The sequence below is a fragment of the Pteropus vampyrus genome, unplaced genomic scaffold (genome assembly GCF_000151845.1).
Source record: "Pteropus vampyrus isolate Shadow unplaced genomic scaffold, Pvam_2.0 Scaffold113, whole genome shotgun sequence".
In the NCBI taxonomy this organism is placed as follows: Eukaryota; Metazoa; Chordata; class Mammalia; order Chiroptera; family Pteropodidae; genus Pteropus; species Pteropus vampyrus.
In genome coordinates this window covers 4,466,225-4,473,727 of record NW_011888894.1, presented here as the reverse complement: position 1 = coordinate 4,473,727, position 7,503 = coordinate 4,466,225, and the positions used below count along the sequence as shown (strand labels likewise).

The window sequence follows — 7,503 nt, the reverse complement described above, 5'->3', positions numbered from 1 at the left end:
TTTTGGGATGGGCAGGTTGGTAATGAGACAAATCAGGTCCAGTTCTTCTTAGCTCCATGTCAAGTGGGCAGCATAGAACTATGATGAGACAGGATGTTGATGGCTACTTTTTTAATCTCTATCTTACTCTTGAGGCTTATGAATGACGTCTGCTCTGCCACATCATCCCATATCACTGAGTATATGGTCTATAGTCAATAAATGCTCATTGATATATCATCTTTTAAAACAGCACTGTGTTCATTCACTGTGTCTCTGAAACGATATCTCTGTTTTCCACAGAGAAAGGAGAACATTGCAACTAAAGGATGAAAAGGAATTTGATGACTATAAGATATAATGACTAAAAGATACAGATAAACAAAAGCATGATCGCAGGGAAGAACTATAGGAACCTGGACATATAATCAGAGAAGAGATTTTTCACTACTTTTTGTTCATAACCAAAAAAAATAATTCTTAAAGAGAATTTTGTATGTTTGGGGTCACAAAAGACTGTATGATTTTGTCTATTTGACACAATATTCTGGTACAAAACAGTAACATCTCAGAGTAACCCATATTTTGATTTGGAAAATCTAAGTTCCCTCAACAGGTCTGATGTTTCTCCAACTTCAGATTCATTTATACAACAGTCTTAATTATTTATTTTACAACTTTTTCCAACTTCCCTTAATCAGAGTGTGTCCTAGTGCCCAGGGTCATTTAGTCATGATTCTATGTCATTCTTGAAAATGAAGCCAGAAAAGAAGGTTTCTTCTCTCTTGTCACACTCACACATTTAAACAGAGACCCACAATGTCACTCGGCCACTCTCTGGATGGAAAAAAAATCTGATTTGAGACTTCAAGTCCCTTCAGAGAGTCAGGATAAGTCAAAGTTTATCAGTCTGTGAAACTACGTCCTGGAAGAGAAAGACTTAGCTCAAGGTATAGTTTCCATTAAGATTTCTGGAGATTATTCTAGGTTTGAGATTGTAGCTATCTTTACATTTTCATGGCAGTACACGTGTTGATATATAATCTGGCCAGCAAAATGGAGAGTTAGGAAGAATTAGAAAGGGCGTCAGCCTGCCAGCAAGCCTAGCTCATCTCATAGCTGACAAATGCAGCTGAAAAGAATAGTAAAGTTCTGTTGTTTCTACTTCATTTTACCAGGGAAGAAACCTTAGATCCAGAGAAGTTATTACGTGCTCAAGATTATATATTTAATACATTTTTAACTTTAAACTATTATCCATATATTTGATTGCTATAATCTTTATTCTTTCGTTTCCATCTTGATAAAGATTTTAGAAGCATTCGATATTCTGTTAATTATAAACATAAAGTAATTTACTCCAAATATATAATAGTTCGAAATAATTTCTGTAACATCTTACTGAATAAATGAATAGAAGAATAAGTAATTGAAGAAGAGAAAAAAGACTTTTACTATTAACTACAAATTCATTACTAGATACAATTTCTTAATGCTACTTAGTCATTTTCTACTCCCTTGTTCTTACATTTGACCCTCTCTTACATTCCACCCCATTCCACTAAAATGTCATCCACCTTCGATTGTTACATTCCAATGAAATACTCTTGTACTTGTGATTGTCCTATGTCTTACAAAACGGAAATAAGATTTTAGTTTTGTTATTGTTCAAATAGCCCACTGAGGTCCTAAATTAATTTAGATTATCATCTTTGGAGATACCTGGAATTGTTTTTGCACTTCATACACTTTTATGGTATTCACTTTTAAAGTGGTAATGATAATCATATCTGCTTAAGTTCTTCCTCTCACCTCTACTACGAAAAATGTAGGTTTTTGTTTTTCTCTTTTGAATTCTGATGCTGTAAGATGCCGTAATACTCCACACTTCAATAAGAAGTGAAAAAAAGGGTAGAAATAAGTGTTAACACTGATCTTCAGAAGTTGTGGCTGAGTGTGTTTTAATAGCTAAACTTGTCATTTTATTTGTATTTCAAAATAAATAAATCTGCTATTGATGTTTTTCCAAACTATGTAATGTAAAATGTCTACACTATCAAGATTTTTCTAGAATATAGGCAAACATACTATTAAGAACTATAAAGAAACTATTATTTTACTAGTTATAATTTATTTGCTTGTTTTCTTTTTAAAGTGAGGATGTTTACACTAAAGGAAAAGTTTTCATCACTATGTCTCAATTACCAAAATCTGCAATCATTGCTGGCTTTGGGGAACATTATACAACTAAGCACCAATGCAATTCTCCAATGGTTCTGATATCATTAACAACATTTCCTAGAGTCAGTAGTAGTAAATAAACTCCTAAAAAATTTCTTAAAGGAAGACTTATTAGGCAATGATAGAGACTAACCACCCCACTGAAACAATTACCAAAGGGAAAACATTATTTTATGAAGTTGAAAAATACCTTGTTTTATAGTAGGTATTTTGTTCATATAAAACAACTAAAAGAATAATCAGTATATTTTTTTCATTATCTCATAATCTCATAACATGGACAGTAAAGAAAGATTTGCTGATATATTTAGTGTGTAAAATTTGTAAATAACTCATAAACTAAATAAATATTTGAAAATATGCTTTAACCAAAAATAGTATAACTATAACAAGTAATCTGTATAAGATAATAAGATAATTTTGTCTCTCTAACTTTCTAACCAGAATCAGGTAACACGAGGACTTTCGCCATTTTCCATGGAGCTGCTGATACCTAGCTACCCAACCTAGAATACTCAGAAACTCAGATTTGTCCAGTAATATTCAAGCTCCTTTTTGGTTGATTCTTGATGTGCCAACTATTTAAGTGAAACTTGAGTTCTCTCTGAGAGGCTACATTTCACATTTCTACCTAGAGAAATCAAGCAAACACACTTTGAAATGAGATTATACATCTCAGGTCTCCTTTGAAAAGCAATTCTTCAAGTGACCATAAATTAACTATGGTTATTCTCTGGAGAATTTCAAAGGTTCTTTCCTGGAGGTGTGCAGTGGTGGAAAAAAAAAAAAAAAGAAAAAAAGAAAAAAAGAAAGAAATTCATTTAAAAATTACACCAACTGAATGTTTTTCAAATATTAAAGTGAGATTTCAAGGATTCTACCATTATATAATTACTACAAGCAATTGTTCTAGTCCTTTTATACACTATAAATAAGAATGTATTATATTTAATTATACTCAACAATTGAGCTACAAGGCTGTAAATTTAATTTTATGTTTAAAATAATATAATGGCCCTTTTCACGAAGAGGGTGCCTAAAGCGAAGAAGGAAGACCCCGCCTCTCATAAAGTCGAAACCAAAGTACAGCCTTTGAAGGCAAAGAAAGTAGTGCCGAAAGGCGTCCGCAGCCACAAAAAAAGAGACGATATGCACGTCACCCACCTTCCGGTGGCTCAAGACACTGTGGCTCTGAAGGCAACCCAAATGTCCTCAGAGGAGCATCCCACAGAGAAAGAAGCTTAACCACTATGCTATGGTCAAGTTCCCCCTTATTGCTGAGTCAGCCATGAAGAAGATAGAAGATAACAATACATATGTGTTCATTGTAGATGTTAAGGCCAATAAGCACCAGATCAAAAAGGCTGTGAAGAAGCTCTATGACCTTGACATGGCCAAAGTCAACACCCTGATCAGGCCTGATGGAGGGAAGAAGGCATATGTTCAGCCGGCTCCCCACTATGATGCTTTGGATGCTGCCAACAAAATTGGGATCATCTAAACTGAGTCCAATTGGCTAATTCTAAATACAAAATTTTTTCACTGTAAAAAATTAATTAATTAATTAAAATAATGTATTTTTTGTATGGATTATGTGGCATGGTTTTTGCTATTTCACAAGATTCTACGAGATCGACACTACTCTCTCTCTCCCTCCCTCTATCTCTTTCTCCATTTTGTGTAGTGTGATATTAAATAACCTAATAAAACAGAATATTGGGTGCTTTTTCTTTCAATTTATCAAAAAAATGTTCCTTGGATAGAGTAACTCACTTTGGACCCTGTGCCAGGTCCCTAGCACATATCTTTCACAAATGGCTTATAAACACCAGTGGAAACATAAAACTGCTGACATTGGCAGAACTTCCAGGAATTATCTTAATTAAGACATACAGTACCAGGAAGGGTTAATATCACTTGAAAGTAAAAGCTTTCATACCAATAGCAAGACCACTCTGTACTCTACTAGGTCAGCACTATAATCAGGAAAACTGCCTCTCGTGTCCTTGTTTGGAAATGCTATTATCATATATATATTTTTTTCTTTTAACAAGAGTAAACTACTTGGAGATGTCCCCATTTATTCTTGCTTGCACTAACCCCTGATTCCACCAAGGCCATGCTAGTCTAGCATTTAAATGACTAAATTAGTTACTTTATCATCAGTTCACCCTGAAGTCTTTTACATGTTTTTTCTTTACCTCTAACCCACAAGCTATTATTTTGACAGCTATCATTAATGCTGTGTCCTGAGTAACCACACCTGGACTAAGATGGATAGCGAAAGAGCTGAGGACTTTAAAGAAATGGACACCCACACTCATCTTCCTCTCAATTAAGTCAAAACCATGCAAAGCTACTGCACATACAGTGTCCTTTGACAGTGTCATAACATATTAACTGAGATTTTATAAGACGCCCCATTCAGAAGGAGGAAAAGAATCCAACTATAAAACAAATAGACCCCAAACATTAGCATCTAGAATTCTATAAATTTGATAAATTATGACTATTTAGTATAAAATTAGAAGAATCAACACGTGGTTAAAATTAAAATACTCCATAATGCTCCACTGAAGAGGAACCTTGCTGATAAATTTAGCAAAAAGAATCTAAATGTCAAGAGACATAAGTTAAAATGGCAGAGTTCACTAGAAAGTTTTGCCATACATTTTTTAAGTATAGGCTCTCATATGAAGGGTCATGTTGATCTGTTGTGATCAGTTATATGAAACATCATAGTTTGTGGTTGCTCTATAATAGTTAAGTCATTGCCAGCTTTGGACCTACACAGCTTAGTTGCTTTTCTCTGCCAAGTAATGACTATAACTGATTTAAGTGACTTAATTTATACTACAGGAAAGGCATCTAGTGAACATGGCAACAATAGCACCCCAGAACTCAGTAACCTTCATATATGATAAAGAAATAGATCAGAATGTTAAATTTTGATAAAGTAAAAGAACGACCAGCTGCAGAGCCTACAGTAAGAATAAAATTGATGGGAAAGGATGTATGTATGGTATTAATAAGAAATTGCAATTGGGTATTAACTTTACTCTGAAATGTTATACCATAAAACAAAACAAGAATAATTATCTTGGGATTGGAAGACAGGAGGAAGAAAATAAAACACCATGTACTATACTCAAGGAATGAGCTCTCTTGAACAAATAACTATGGGGCTGATTGCTCCTAAATGTATTTCTATTTCTAACATTTTTGAGATGCTAACAATGTAATGTCTCTCGATTCTTTCCATAATTTAAATAGAGACATTAAATGAAAATTTATTTATGAACTGTTGTAGAATTATTGTCTATGACTTTTTAAAATAAGAATGCATCCAGGATGGTCTGTTTAGATTTCCTAAAATCTTGGAACATGGACAAAATCGGCCCTTAGGAAAGTATCAAGTTACCTAATTATTCTATGCTTCTGAAACATGTTTCTTAGAAAGTGCCTTAAGATGTGAAATATTTAATTTAATATGAAGTTTACATGTACTTACTGAGTCTAAGGACAAAATTGCTAAGCACGAAAGGCCTAAAAAGATCTCCTTTCCGTTTTCAGAGTCTTTATCAACAATAATTCAGCTGAAGAGAAACATTATCTTATAATAGCGACAATTTTTTTCTATTCATGACAATAGCCTCTTATATTTGGCAAATCTGTCAACCAACTAAAAACACTAATTCTGGATAGCTCGTGTGGTATGTTATTTTTTAAAATATCTTCAGAGACCTTGTTTTTAATGAGAAAACAGAGGGAATGTTTTTTTGACTCTTTTTTGTTGTTAGGCAAAAATATGGGCAAATAAGTAGTTTATTTTTCAGAGGATGTTAATTGAGTTATGTTCAAGCAAAATATAAAAATTCAACTTTGTGGATTATAGAATTCTGAATAATCAAATGTAATTTTTGCTCGGCTCTTTTGGCCTTACACAACTCCAACTTCTATCTGCTCATTGATTCTCTTCTGAACAGTCACTCAAACAAGCAACTTTTGTTGAGCACTCAGATATACTATCACTATAGATTTAAGAGAGCAAATGAACTCTTCTTAGAAAAGACTATAAAGTAGATATATGTATATATGTGTGTATATATATACACACATATATATGTGTGTATATATATACACACATATATGAGATCCTTCTGTAGTCTCATAAGCAAAAGTAAATTGACAATTAAAATATTAAAATAAAATTTTCAGCATATAAATATCTTAGAAATAGTGTAGTAAGAACAGAATAGAAAGCAAAGACTTAAGAAATAGTCTTTTTTTTTAAACAAAACAAAATTTAGATTGAAGTAACTCTTTTCTTTATCTTTTCAGCTTTGTAGCTTTTGCCAAAATACTCAAAAATAGAACTTATAAGAAACATTTATAAGAACTATTTTGCTGAAAGATAGCATGATGATGATGATGATGATGATGATGATGAAGATGATGATAGGTTTTAAAAAGCCAGGCTAACCAACAAATTTTTTTAATTCTACAGATGCCAAAAATTAAATATGAACTGTAGTAGTTTGCTAGGACTGCCATAACATTGAACCACAAAATGAGTGACTTAAACAACACAAATTTATTTCTTCATAGTTCTGAAGCATGAAAGTCCATGATTAGGTGTTGGTAGCGTTGGTTTCTACTAAGCTCTTTCTCCTTAGATTATGACTGTCTTCTGGTGTCTTCACATGGTCTTTTCTCTGTATGTATTCATGTCCTAATCTTCTCTTTTTATAAGGACATCAGACACATTGGATTAGAGCCCACCCTAAAGATCCTATCTCCACTGTCACATTCTGTGGACTAGGGAGCTAAGGCTTTAACAATTAATATTGTGGGGGAGAAGGGCGGGGAAATACTTCGGCTCATAGCCTGGTTTAAGCTGAACCATGAGTTTGGGGATTATAAGTGTTAGAGACATACTTGTATTTAAGAAATAAGAAAAACTTTATAGGTACAGAGTGATTCAACTTTAAAACAAACAATTTTTAAATCTGCTTTCAACCACTTATTATTTGGTGTTGTAATTTAACCTATGTTTATTTTAGTTCAAAACAATGTGCTTCCAATAAAAAGAATCAGATTTCTTTTACTCATTCCTTATTAAATGGTTCTGGGCACAATGGCAACCTGAGATTTCTATTGAAATCCTCATCATCTTCATCATTATCATCATCATTATCGTCATCAAGCTAACAGTTAAGCATTTCTTCATGTCAGACATTCTGCTATACACATTACACACACTGTCTCATTTAATCTCTATAA

The 7,503-nt window shown here is 33.0% G+C and overlaps 1 pseudogene; it reads left to right on the top strand.

Annotated features, from left to right (window-relative positions):
• The first annotated feature begins 3,231 nt into the window (after nucleotides 1-3,231).
• On the top strand, nucleotides 3,232-3,733 carry LOC105295804 (annotated as a pseudogene).
• Nucleotides 3,734-7,503: the final 3,770 nt, after the last annotated feature.